Source organism: Heptranchias perlo, chromosome 24 (genome assembly GCF_035084215.1).
Source record: "Heptranchias perlo isolate sHepPer1 chromosome 24, sHepPer1.hap1, whole genome shotgun sequence".
Classification (NCBI taxonomy): domain Eukaryota; kingdom Metazoa; phylum Chordata; class Chondrichthyes; order Hexanchiformes; family Hexanchidae; genus Heptranchias; species Heptranchias perlo.
The window spans coordinates 35,835,573-35,850,469 of record NC_090348.1 but is presented as its reverse complement, the minus strand read 5'-3'; the positions used below and the strand labels follow the sequence as shown (position 1 = coordinate 35,850,469).

General features: G+C 42.4%; 2 protein-coding genes across 2 annotated transcripts in view; both read left to right on the top strand.

The window, feature by feature from the left end:
- The window catches only part of camk1da (calcium/calmodulin-dependent protein kinase 1Da), a 354,041-nt gene that overhangs the window by 1,470 nt on the left and 337,674 nt on the right, over window positions 1–14,897 (top strand). The gene's annotated exons all lie outside the window — the stretch shown is intronic.
- cdc123 (cell division cycle 123 homolog (S. cerevisiae)) overlaps window positions 1–14,897 on the top strand; it is a 64,126-nt gene that overhangs the window by 48,099 nt on the left and 1,130 nt on the right. The gene's annotated exons all lie outside the window — the stretch shown is intronic.

Here is a 14,897-nt window from a genome sequence, read left to right as displayed (position 1 = left end):
GTTGATAGCTCCACGGTGGTCAGGACCATAAATCATACATGGAGATGAATAAAGAATACCTAATCTGAGAAAACCGGGGACTACATTTCACCTGAGGGAATCCCGGAATCGTTAAGATATAAAATAGATTTCTCTGTATTTTGGAAGCTTTAATTTCTGAGAAATTCACATCTTTCACTTTTTTTAAAATCAAAATTTATATTTTAAAAAAAACAAACATCTCCCCAGTTAACCTGCAAGTTTCATTCCTTAACACAGCTTCTGCCAAAACCCATAATGATGTTTTTAGAGTAACTCCGCATAAACACTCTGATTTGATAATTGGGACAATGGTTTAGACTGATTGCTCAGTGGAATGTCTCTTGAGATTATATTTGCATCAAGTGAACTTAATTTTCTCTTTTTTTAAAATCAATTTTCTCTCCTCACAAATGCACCAACTCTTGCTTGGGTACGGTTCCCAGGGTGCTGGCTGCCTTCTGGTTCTTTGTCCAAGTGGCCGCCCTCCGCTTGTGAGGTGCATTGAATGTGTCAGTAGGCTCTTCCAGTTGCATGACAGCCAAAGCTGATTCTCTGCTCACCCTAATTCCATACACATGCACTTTCCAATAGGGGGCACTGGGTGGCAGTTACCTGCAGAAACAATGACCGATTCTCTTTCCTCCTCCCCCCTGAAGTGCTAAGATACCCCAGCTGCTTCAATGGCTGAGATCAGCTGACCCAGCATAGACAGGGGATCCAATCTAGAACCCTTCTGTTTGACTTGAGCAAAAGGAGGGGAGAAAATGGAAAATATACCGAATGTGATGTTGCTCGAACAAACAGTACCGTTGTTCTTTTAAGATTGAATTCCACACTAAAGAGAGGTATTAGTTATTCACTGTTTTGAAAAACATTCCTGTCTACGAAAGACATTGAGACTGATTCTTTTTAACAGATAAACAGAATAAATTCAGAGTACTGTAATCAAGAGAATACAAACTACATTTTGTGATCATTCATAAATATGTTAGTGATTGCAATTTGTTTACCGTAGTTAGAATTATAACTACAATATATATTAAAGCATTGAGGCTGGAAATAGGAGTTTTACTTAAAAGTTATTTTTCGAAAATCTTTCGATAGAAGCGGTTCTTCAGAAGTCAGTGCCAGTAAAGACACTTGCGCACATTCTGCATCTAGCATATAGATAGTACTCCAAAGGACACCGTTCTGTCCACCTCCTACATATATCAGAATTTCCATGTTTTATAGGCGAGATGAAACAAAAACCATGCAGAAAATTAAAGTGTTCATTACGCTTGTTGTAGAGGAGTCAGAGGCTAAGATTTAATTTTCTAACTACTCGACCAAAGCCAACAGTTTTTTTAAAAATCTGTTTTGTCTCAAATCTCTGCTGTTTTCAAATGGGAGGCATGATTTGTTAATTAAACTGCTGTCAACAGTTGACCTTACAACAAATAACAGGGATTGTCATTTATTCAGAACACAGTCCAAGAAAGTATCATTGTAAAGTTATACAAAACATGATTATTTCATTACAAGCTTTAACCTTATTTCATTGCACATTTTAACAAACTGGCGTTGTCTTTAATATTTGATGTGAGCCCATTGGTAGCACTCTTGCCTCTGAGTCAAAAGGTCGTGGGTTCAAGCTGCACTTCAGAATCTGAGTACATTATCTAGGCTGGCACTTGAGTGTCTTATCGGAGGAGTACTGTATTGTTGGAGGTGCCATCTTTTCGATGAGATGTTCAACAAAGGCCCTGTCTCCCTGCTGAGGCGGATGTGAAATATCCCCTGGTACTATTTGAAGATGAGCAGAGTTTATTTCTCCCAGTATCCTGGCCAACATTTACCCCTCAACCAACACCAGAAAACAAATTAATCAGTCATTTATCTTATTGCTGTTTGTGGGACCTTGCTGTCTGCAAATTGGCTGCCAAATTTGCCTAAAAAACAAAATTGACTACGCTTCAAAATAATTTATTAGCTGGAAAGCGCTTTGAGACACCCTTAAGATCTTTCTTTTAGCATATGAACACTTAATACACTTGTAATTTCTTTCTCTGTAATTTAAACTGAGGCACTAACTGGTTTATGTTAAAATAGCAGAGGAAGAAATCTCATGTGGCATAATCTTCACGAGCTATGTTCTTTGTTTATTTTTTAATATTTTTATGTAATCTTATTTCTCATGTTTTTTTTGCAATTAGGAAATTGATTTGGTAATGTCAGGAATTGTGTCTTCTTACTTCCCATCTCCAACTCATCTGTCACTGGATCACCCGTTGCCTGCAAATGGAGCCAGAGTACATGTGGCTGGGAGCATGCAACTGTATTCATTGCAGCCTCCAACCTCTGAAATAGCAGCACTAAACAGGCAGCAACAATGCTACTTCATTTGAAATTCTCTTTCTGGTATGTTTGAGTCATATAAACGTTCTACAGGAAGGTCCTAGGTTCATTCCCAGCCAGTATTGAGTTAGCAGCACCAGGCGTACCTAAAAATGAGGTGCCAACCTGGTGAAGCTACAACTCAGGACTACATGCGTGCTAAACAGCGGAAGCAACATGCTATAGACAGAGCTAAGTGATTCCACAACCAACGGATCAGATCAAAGCTCTGCAGTCCTGCCACATCCAGTCGTGAATGGTGGTGGACAATTAAACAACTAACGGGAGGAGGAGGCTCTGCAAACATCCCCATCCTCAATGATGGCAGACTCCAGCACGTGAGTGCAAAAGACAAATCTGAAGTGTTTTCAACCATTTTCAGCCAGAAGTGCCGAGTGGATGATCCATCTCGGCCTCCTCCTGATATCCCCACCATCACAGAAGCCAGTCTTCAGCCAATTCGATTCACTCCACGTGATATCAAGAAACGGCTGAGTGCACTGGATATAGCAAAGGCCAAGGGCCCCGACAACATCCCGACTGTAGTGCTGAAGACCTGTGCTCCAGAACTAGCTGCGCCTCTAGCCAAGCTGTTCCAGTACAGCTACAACACTGGCATCTACCCGACAATGTGGAAAATTGCCCAGGTATGTCCTGTCCACAAAAAGCAGGACAAATCCAATCCGGCCAATTACTGCCCCATCAGTCTACTGTCAATCATCAGCAAAGTGATGGAAGGTGTCGTCGACAGTGCTATCAAGCGGCACTTACTCACCAATAACCTGCTCACCGATGCTCAGTTTGGGTTCCGCCAGGACCACTCGGCTCCAGACCTCATTACAGCCTTGGTCCAAACATGGACAAAAGAGCTGAATTGCAGAGGTGAGGTAAGAGTGACTGCCCTTGACATCAAGGCAGCATTTGACCGTGTGTGGCACCAAGGAGCCCTAGTAAAATTGAAGTCAATGGGAATCGGGGAAAACTCTCCAGTGGCTGGAGCTATACCTAGCGCAAAGGAAGATGGTAGTGGTTGTTGGAGGCCAATCATCTCAGCCCCAGGACATTGCTGCAGGAGTTCCTCAGGGCAGTGTCCTCGGCCCAACCATCTTCAGCTGCTTCATCAATGACCTTCCCTCCATCATAAGGTCAGAAATGGGGATGTTCGCTGATGATTGCACAGTGTTCAGATCCATTCGCAACCCCTCAAATAATGAAGCAGTCCGAGCCCGCGTGCAGCAAGACCTGGACAACATCCAGGCTTGGGCTAATAAGTGGCAAGTAACATTCGTGCCAGATAAGTGCCAGGCAATGACCATCTCCAACAAGAGAGAGTCTAACCACCTCCCCTTGACATTCAACGGCATTACCATCGCCGAATCCCCCACCATCAACATCCTGGGGGTCACCATTGACCAGAAACTTAACTGGACCAGCCATATAAATACTGTGGCTACGAGAGCAGGTCAGAGCCTGGGTATTCTCGGCGAGTGACTCACCTCCTGACTCCCCAAAGCCTTTCCACCATCTCACAAGGCACAGGTCAGGAGTGTGATGGAATACTCTCCACTTGCTTGGATGAGTGCAGCTCCAACAACACTCAAGAAGCTCGACACCATCCAGGACAAAGCAGCCCGCTGATTGGCACCCCATCCACCACCCTAAACATTCACTCCCTTCACCACCGGCGCACAGTGGCTGCAGTGTGTACCATTTACAGGATGCGCTGCAGCAACTCGCCAAGGCTTCTTCGACAGTACCTCCCAAACCCGCGACCTCTACCACCTAGAAGGACAAGGGCAGCAGGCACATGGGAATAACACCACCTGCACGTTCCCCTCCAAGTCACACACCATCCCGACTTGGAAATATATCGCCGTTCCTTCATCGTCGCTGGGTCAAAATCCTGGAACTCCCTACCTAACAGCACCGTGGGAGAACCGTCACCACACGGACTGCAGCGGTTCAAGAAGACGGCTCACCACCACCTTCTCGAGGGCAATTAGGGATGGGCAATAAATGCCGGCCTCGCCAGCGACGCCCACATCCCATGAACGAATATAAAAAAAAGGTGATCTTAGTTGGGGCAACGTTAGAGGTCCTGTAATTGGCACCAGTGTCCTTTGGGAAGTGGAAGTGAAAAGGAGAATCAGCCACTCTTTGATAATTATCCAATTAATCCTAATGGAAATTGTGCGTATATGGATGTCTGAGGAAAGGAACAAGATAAGATGCCCTCCGTGGTCAATTAGAAGAAAGAAGGATTTGCATTTATGTAGCACTTTTCACGACCTCAGAACGTCCCAAAGCGCTTTACAGCCAACAAAGTACTTTTGAAGTGTAGTCACTGTTGTAATGCAGAAAACACGGTAGCCAATTTGTGTACAACAAGATCCCACAAACAGCAATATGATAATGACCAGAAAATTTGTTTTTAGGTGTTGGTCAAGGGATAAATATTATCCAGGACATTATATAATTAGCCTATCAACATTCAGTATCTGGCCTCATACATGGAAAATGGCTGCTTGGGCTAGATAATGGAGTCCTGATGTCACTTGTGGAATGATACCCCAGCTTGGGCTGATAAGTGGCAAGTAACATTTGCGCCAGATAAGTGCCAGGCAATGACCATCTCCAACAAGAGAGAGTCTAACCACCTCCCCTTGACATTCAACGGCATTACCATCGCCGAATCCCCCACCATCAACATCCTGGGGGTCACCATTGACCAGAAACTTAACTGGACCAGCCATATAAATACCGTGGCTACGAGAGCAGGTTAGAGGCTGGGTATTCTGCGGCGAGTGACTCACCTCCTGACTCCCCAAAGCCTTTCCACCATCTACAAGGCACAAGTCAGGAGTGTGATGGAATACTCTCCACTTGCTTGGATGAGTGCAGCTCCAACAACACTCAAGAAGCTCGACACCATCCAAGATAAAGCAGCCCGCTTGATTGGCACCCCATCCACCACCCTAAACATTCACTCCCTTCACCACCGGCGCACTGTGGCTGCAGTGTGCACCATCCACAGGATGCACTGCAGCAACTCGCCAAGGCTTCTTCGACAGCACCTCCCAAACCCGCGACCTCTACCACCTAGAAGGACAAGGGCAGCAGGCGCATGGGAACAACACCACCTGCACGTTCCCCTCCAAGTCACACACCATCCCGACTTGGAAATATATCGCCGTTCCTTCATTGTCGCTGGGTCAAAATCCTGGAACTCCCTTCCTAACAGCACTGTGGGAGAACCGTCACCACACGGACTGCAGCGGTTCAAGAAGGCGGCTCACCACCACCTTCTCGAGGGCAATTAGGGATGGGCAATAAATGCCGGCCTTGCCAGCGACGCCCACATCCCGTGAACGAATAAAAAAAAAGTCAGTGCCTCTAGAAGAGGAGAAATTTGAAGACTTTTTTGGTGGCAATCACAGTGGTAGTGATTCTATTCTATTCTGCTACCAGCAGTGCCAGTTCATTCAAGGTATGAGGTTCTTGAGTTTTTGCCAAATAATTTGGGAGCCAAATCCCTTACTTTTTGTAACTTTAACTTGAGCTAGCAACTCTGCTCTGTTCGCACATGAACACTCTTGTCCTTACTGAGACAGAATTGTGTTGGTAGCTGAAACTAATTTTTGAAAGTCTGTGATTGGGAGATGGTAAAATCTGATGAAAAATTATTAAGGCTTGATGCATTAGACACTCATTTTTCCAAAGTAAAATTGGCGAGATAGGACCTCCCCCATTTATCTTAATGGTACTGGGTGTGCTGAACTCTCAAATGTTTAGAGATTCTTTAGTGTCTTTTTTTGAGATGAGGTTAGGCTGAATTGTTTGCATCTGTCCTGTGAATTGCCGACCTGGGGACACTTCATATTTGCATTAGAGGCAAAAGTGAAAAAATACACATTTGCTCAGTGGTGACATAATTTACATTAATGAACACAAAACCTCTCATCCATCCTATTTGGGTTCTCCGATACCAAAACCATTTACCTGAGAAGGGGAGAGTGGCCTGCTTCTAGGCACCGAGTGTTGCTCTTGAATTAGTTGTTCAGATTACACAAGAGTGGTGCAGGCTTTTTTTCATTCCCTCCATCACTCCCTTTAAGGAAATGTTTTTCCATCACTTTTCCCATTTGAGCTGACAACTTCTGGTGCAACGTGCTGGGTGATGGACATTGAAGTCCCCCACCCAGAGTACGTTCTGTGCCCTTGCTACCCTCAGTGCTTCCTCCAAGTGGTGCTTAACATGGAGGAAGACTGATTCATCAGCTGAGGCAGGGCAGAAGGTGGTAATCAGCAGAAGGTTTCCTTGCCCATGTTTGACCTGATGCCATGAGATTTCATGGGGTCCGGAGTCAATGTTGACGACTCCCAGGGCCACTCCCTCCTGACTGTATATCACTGTACCGCCACCTCTGGTGGGTCTGTCCTGCCGGTGGGACAGGACATACCCAGGGATGGTAATGGAAGTGTCAATGGAAAGTAAAGTTGGGCAGGGTGTAAAATGGGTGGCCAATCCAATTCTATTAGTTCCCCCCCCCCTAGTTAGGATAGAGATCCGGGGGATAATTTTAACCTAACATTTGGGTGATACAGCACATAGGAACATAAGGAAGTACCGATCACTCCCAAAATTAATACCCCTCCCCTTAAATATCTATCCAATTCTCCCTTAAATTTTTTTCAATCTGCCTCCACTCCCTCCCTGAGAGGTATGCTCCAGATGTTCACCACCTTCTGCATGATGTCGTTGAATGTGAGATGTTTGTGCACCTTTCCTCTTCAAAATTTGAGCTCTGTTCCCTGGTTCTGTAGTTAGTGGAAACCCGAAGGTATTATTGGCATTAAATTTATCTTTTCTCTGGGCACTTTGATGTTTTAATACTTGCATAATATCTCCCTGAGCCTTCTCTTCAGAATAAACAATCACAGGCTCTTCAGTCTTTCCTCATAGCTCAAATGCCATAAGCTGGTTGGTTGCTACACTACCTTCTGTGCTGTGAAACGACAACCAGCACTCTAGGTGTGGCCTTACCAGTGCCTTCTGTGGACTCATTATCATCTCAAAATCTGATTAACATTTCTTACTGTTGTGCACACACTGCACTGTTGGTTTCAGTGAGCTATCCGGTAGTAACCCCAGATCCCTTTCCTGTATTATGTCATATACCTTGAAACTTTACATTATCACTGTTTACTCTGCTTTCCTAGTCATATTACCTTGTATTTGTCCACATTAAATGTCTCTTGCTTCTTATCAGTCCACCTTCCCAATCTATCAAGATCTTAGTATTTGGTTTGCCACTTGTGCTGTCTTGTGAATCCACCCCGATTTGGTGTTGTCCACAAACTTAGCTTTATTTCTCTCCCCAGTTCCAATCACCGATTAAACTGGAAACAGTGCTGGTCCCAGCACTGAGCACTGTGGCACTCAGTTAGTGACCCCAGCTATGTTGACACAATTGCATTCACAACCACCCTTTTCTTTGGTTTAGAGTATTTTCAATCCATCTCAGAGGTTTTCCTCCTCTTTAATGCCTTCCTATCTTGTCAACTAATTGCTTGTGTGGCATGATATTGAAAACCTTGCTACAATCCAAATACTGTCTATCATATCTACAGAATTTCTTCTTTCAACAAAAACTGTAATTTCCTTGAAACGCTCCAGTAAATTAGTTACGCAAAACTTCCTTCTCATAAATCCATACTGAGTCCTTACCATGTCTGTCTAGATGTTCCATCATTCCCTCTTCTCGGATGCCTTCTATTACTTTACCACAACCAATGTTAGGCCCATTGCCTATAATACTCTTGAGTTGTTCTTGGGGCCCTTTTTAATTGTTGGTATTCTGTTGGTTACTTTCTAATCTTCGGGCACCAACACACTTTGCCATGAGGCTATCGTTTGTTTATATTATATTAATTTAAAGGACTTTTGTGTTTCTAGAAATGCTTATCTGTTTCTTTTCCCTTTTTCAGTGGCTCCAGCCTCAATATTTCCTGCTTTCTCCTTCGGTTGAGAATAGCGTAGTCTGAAACGCTGTCCATAAATACTGTCCAGTGCTTTATGATTGTCCAGAAGAAGATGCTAGCAAATCCTAATATCTTTCTATTCTTCCCCCTACCACCAGAATGGTCACTTCTATGCTGCTCTTTACTTATTAATATGGCTTAGAGCTGACCAATTGCCTTAACCAGTGGATTTACCTATGCAGGGCAGTAGTGCTGCCAATTTCAGAGGAAGCTGGAGTAACAGGTATAATTTAGTCACACAGTTGAGGTTCGCTGAATAGTGTTACCATAGGCGTAGGGCCTTATGTTTAATAACAAGGGCATTAAACCAGGAGAAGCTAGAGGCAAGCTGGAGATTTCCCATTGCTTAATGTGTGCTCTAGTTACTTGGTTCAGAAATTGATTGACTTTGCATTTGAATCTTTGTATATAAGAGGTGAAATTCCAGGTGAGCCACTGCGTAGAAAGTAGCAGCTTTGCCTCTTGCATGTTATGGTGGTCTTATTGATCTAGAAGTGCTTTCTTACCACAGAAAATCCAGTTGCTTCTTTGGCAGACTGAGTGAAATCCGGGTCAGAACAGTATCAGGTTGCACACACAACATGGTCGCAATCTTAACTGTCCTCTATGTATGTCAAACTTGGCTGTAGTAACACCATTACGTTCATAGACCTCGACAAGTTTCATCTGCACTACCTTGGATCTATCTAGATGTCTGAAATCTCAAAATACACTTGCTGTAGAATGCATTGAGAGTGACTCAGCTATTTCCTTTCCATGATCTGAGAATTCTACTTTCTCTTATGTTTGCTTTCTACTGTTACTATGTTGTGTCCAACTTTAGTCGTTATTGTGTGTTATTGCATACCTTGACATAATCATTATCTGTACATAGCACGTGCTTTATATTAATATTGTTTACATGTAATGTGATAGAATGCTGGTAAGAACATTGACATTGGAGAGAATATGTACAATAGAAACCACTAATAAATAAACACACTGTAACTGCATATAAGCTATGCATTCTTTTCTTTGTTTGCTTTTCTCAGAAGAATTGAGAAACATAAAGGTGTTACCACACTGTAAAGCTGGTCTGACCTGCATTTTATGTGGTAGAGTGGAACCTCAATTATCTGCCATAATGAGGAGGGATAATTCTCACACAGGATAAATGGTTAATGGAGAATCCCCTAATAATTAGTCTGGCACAGCAAGTTTTTAGGTTACTAATCAATTTTCCAGAGGGTTGCATACGAGTGAAGACCAACTGTAACAGGTGAAAGGGGATTAGGTGACAAAGGACAATTGAACCTGGGTGCGATGATATAATTCAACCCCCATTTTAAAGTCATACATTCTATCCTTATTTTTATATTTCCATTATAAATTCCTGTGTCCACATTTATAATGGGCATTACCTATGTAAACAGGTTACGCTGTAATTCCATCCTCTCCCCATTGGAGGTGCTGCAGTACCACTTCTGGTGGGAAGGTAATTACAGCAAGATAAATTTACATTATTAATGTTGGAATTTATGTAATGAAAAAGGTTGATAGGAGGCATGTCGATGTAAGATTTTTAATATGTATGGATGATTACTCCATTTAAGGTGCAATGCACAAAACAAACAGAGCAAATAGCTCTTGCACACACTAGTTCTGGAAGGTTGATGCATCCTGTTTAGGAGAGCCCAGTACAACACCTAGTCTGAGTTTTAATGATTTAACAGGTGCAGGAAATGCTAAAATGATATACCACTCCTTTGGACGATAGTGAGAAAGCTGGCAGGTAGAGCCAGTAGAAAAAAGGAATAGCAGTCTAGTGATGGATTTTCATTCTGCAGGATGACCTGTCCATAAAGAGTGGGAAACTCTCCCTCAGTCAGGTGATCTGTTTTTTTTTAACAAAAACAATTTTGGGGGAAAAAAAACTTCAGCATTTAGTGGGAGGGAGCTGAAAAATCAATTTATGTCATGATGTGATAATGCTGTGTCTGGGAGGAAATCTGAGCTGGGAAAATAGAGCTGCCCAATATCTCGTTCACACCAAGGGAAGGGATGTGACTGTAAGTGGCATCTACCAGCAATTGTCTTCTGACCTTAAGCTTGTTTTTTTTGAAAGCAGTGAGAACTTGAGGCAGTCAGAAGACGAGTTCAGTTTCGCACAGCTCAGTATGGCATAAGAATAGGTCATTTGGCCAAACTGAATCCTCCCTAAAAAGCCATGGACAGTTTGCATTGTCATGATTGCTTCTTCAACTTAATTAACTTCTTGAGGGAGGTGAATAACCATTGGTAAAACTTCCAAAAAGATAAGTTTTAAAATTGGAGAAGTTTTGAACAGAAACATTCAAGACTATTTAAGCCTTATCTTGTCAGTTAAACACAGCTGCTTGGAGAGGGTAGCAGCAGATACAATGACTTGGTTGTGAAACTTTTTTTTGTTTGCTCTGGGACAAATCTAATGCACAAAATCTTGCTTTATGTTTTTTTGTTGCACTGATCACGGTAAAGGGTGTAGATGTGGTGAAACGAATGTCCGTGTCGGGTACCAGTGTCAGCATCCAGTACTCCTAAGTCAGATACCGATTCAGAGAAAAGCTCCTTTTATGCTATTTGAGTATCCAGAACCTGGAAGAGTTACCCCTTACTGCACCAATGTGACATTTTTCATCCTGTAGCCTCTTTGTATTGCAGTTCTGCACAAATTATAAGCTGGATTGAGTCTGCTTACAACCATTTCACATTGCGCCATTACAACCTGAGGAGAGACAAGAATTTAGTTCTGTCAGTTGGGGTTGGATATAGACTTGGGTCCTAGAAGTGAAAGGGCAGTGTTGTAATCTACTGCACTATTCATTCTCCTTGATGAAAACAGATTAAGCAACAATGTTTTTCTAAAAGACTCAGTTTCTAACAGCAAACTGTTTGGCTTGTGAGTATTTTTGTTTGTCCAATTGACTGGACCCAGTGATTAAAGGTGACCTAACTCTTATTTGTTTTGTGGTGTATACCATTCGTCATCTATTGACCCATTTTGGTCACCAGGTAGCAGTGTTTCTGAAAAACATTTTCATCTTAGCAGCAACATGGTTTGTGTCATACCAATGTGCGTTAATCTACCATACTTCTGTAATTGGAGGTGGGGAGGTTGCGCAGAGACAAGATTTTGCTTCTCTGTCAAAATAACCTCTCAGTTTAAATTAAAAGGGGAAGGTGCCCTTGCCTGATTGCAGGTTTTCTGCCCTATCTTTTCATCTTACAGCAATCAAAATGGTGGCTGAGACCAAGCAGGAGTTCTGAGTTTTGTGATTTTTAAAAATTACATTAAGATGACATATATAGAGGTTGAAATCTTGTTGTGTGGCATTGGTAACAAATGAGCGAACACCATTCCTATGTCCACTATTTTAACAAAGGCATTAACCCATTTATTTCAAACATTATGATTTCAACATCCCTCCACTACCTCTCTAACCATGGGTGGCCAGCTCAAGATCCACTTTTCCCTTCACTGTGCAACCAGAAAGTATTGGATTTCTGCTTGTTCAGAACGTTGTCGTGGTGTTTGAAGTGAATGTTTTGGTCCATATTTTAATTCCGTTCCAAGATCAAATATGTGAATAAAGCAGGAAACACGGTCTAAGGATCAAATGCCTGGCCTGAATCACTGAGGTTGGTTAATGGCCTACTGCCTTTGGTGGACAATTGTACTACATGGTTTGTATTGACGTAAAGTAGCTTTGGCTCTTAATGCAAACTATATCGTATAATTCCTGCGTAGAGTTATTCAAATCTAATTTAGACAGGTACCAACTACAGAGGTATTCTTAAACCACTTCAGCAATACTCTAGTTGTAGTATTACTGCAATTGATGCAAAGCAACATTTTTAAAAGTTCCTACTTGCTCTTTACTGGTACTCAAATTTAACTGGCATTTCAATGCCCGTGAGAGGAGCTCTGCACATGTGTTGACATGCATACACACAACTCACTTATCCCTGGCCAAAGGACAGTGAAGGTTTGGCAGTACAGGTCAGGTTGATTGGCCACATGTCTTCGTAAATAGTCTCAAATTGATACCTGCAGTGTAACAGTGCCTTATAAATTCTCTCTCGTACAAATCACAATTACTGTCCGTCTGGTCTCCTATTCTACAAAAAGGACAACAAATAACATGAAATGGTGATAACTGGGAAAGAAGTAGGGCAAGCTGTTGCTAATAATCACTGGAATATCGTGTAAGTGTTAAAGGATTGAGAGTGTGGAGAGTGGCAGATATCATCTGGAGTGGAGATCGCCATTTTGTAAATTGCCTATAATTTTATAGCATTTCCAAGCAATATTGTTACTAGATGTAAATTGGAAAGAGATTATATTTTCATGCATTGTTTTCATTCTTCACCTTACCCAATACAGAATAATTTTATTTTTAATTATTCTCAATAATGGCCATTCATCTGATAACACAACAAAGTCAAAACTGGATCAAAGCATTTAATCAAATTTCTCTCAGATTATGTTAGTGTTTTCAAAATGTATTCCAGGAACTCCAAATTCAGTTTCGTCACCTGAAATGAGTTAATAGTTCACAATGGAGAAATGTTCTTTCAAAGTTTCTGTTTTAGGCCCCTAGCCATGAGTTGCCTAGGAACAGATATGAGTATTACCTTCCCATACGTGGTATCTATTTGTCGACTTGTCAGATTCACTAAGTAAACTAATATTTTCTTTATAATAGGTTCCTGTTGGAATTAGACTGCCGTTGGCTGCCTAACATAAACTTTTGAAATAAAAACGGGAAACGCATGGAAGGTCGATCAGCATCTGAAAGGGAAAGATAGGTTAATGTTTCAGGCACAATGATTCACTCATCATTCTGACAAAGGATCCCACTCAAAATGTTAACATGTCGTTTCTTTTACAGACACTGATCGGCCTGTTTTTCCAGCATTTTTCCATTCTTATTTCAAATATCTACCATTTGTAGTTTTTCTAGCGGCCGCCCCGAGGCAGCTAGCTGCTTTTGGGCCACAGGAACGTCGGCCGGCTGGGACACTGGTGACAATTACAGGTAGATCCTGGGAAGGGAGGGAGGGCAGTGAGGTTGGGGGGCGGGGGGGGGGGGGGGGGGGGGAGTATTTTTGCTCCTCTTGACCTCACAAACATAATGGGGCCAGAGTTTACTACAGCTGGCAAACGAACAGCACCTGCCATTAGTTAGACTTGCTCGTGCCCATTTAATTTCCATGAGTTGCTGGAAGTGGGAGATGGAAATGGCGTGGCACCCTCTACAGGGCATCTGGGACCTGTGTGAACAGGGCAAGCAACTGTGTATCTCCTTAACCAATCAGATTGAAGCATTGCTAATGGACAGCGCAGTCTGAACCAGGAAGTGTAAGTTAGAATAGTGAATTCGATGTTAAATCAGAAAGCGAAATAAAGAGAGGGAAAGAAAGATTGAATTAAGAGAGAGGGAAAAAAGAGACAGAAAGAAAAAGTTGAACAAAAATGTAATTTAAAAAAAATTTCCAACAATAATTGAAAGCTGAGGGAATGAGACTCCACACTTGTAAAAGTTAATTTTCAGTGCCAGAGAGGTTGACAGACAGTAATTAAGATTTATCACGCCATTATAAAAGGTACTTAGACTGAAATGGACAAACCCTACCTTTCTGTGGTGAGTTTAGTTCGTATCTACCAAGTAAATACAGGAACTTCACGCCGTTCAATGCGTTTCAATGGTGAGTTGGACAGTGAGATGCAGTTTTCGGGAAGCTAATGGTGGAGCGGTGCATCTCGGACAGCAACTTCTGGATTTTCCCGTTTAACCGCGCATCTGCCCTCGCCTAGAGTTGCTGTGTGATTTGCGCCTAAATAACGTTAGCCTCACCATTATTTTGACATTAAATTCTGGCCCAATGTGAAACTTAACTTTCCAGAGACTCTTCGGCTCTAACACTGGTGAAAGTGGTCAGAGCGTGCACGTCATATGCTCTGGCTAGTTCTATTCTAAGAAGCCAATTGTGGTCCAATGTACATGATAGGACCTCTATGGGGGTCCACCACCTGACTCGAGGGCAGTACACCCGAGGGGGACATTGCAGTGGCCAATTGATGGTGGGAATAGGATAATAAGTCATTCCACACTGTCTTTGGGGTGCTATTCCTCCATTTTTGTTGGGCGGGAGGCCTCAGAATTCAGCCCATAGTGGGCACACCTTATTCGTAGCAGCAACATAAGTTGACTTTGCGTATTTTCAAGAAACAATTCACCAAATTACTAGTGTGTCTCAAAGCAAAAACAAGCTATTCTTTGTTGAGATAGTATGGTTGGAAACATTAGTGATGCAAAAGTCAACACAGCTTGTAAAGGTCTTTGAACCATTGAGGACTTCATGGAATCATAATGTAGCATTGAAAAAACTAACAAAAAAAGAACGACAATCCAAACTGGAGCTGCTGCTACTTCTAA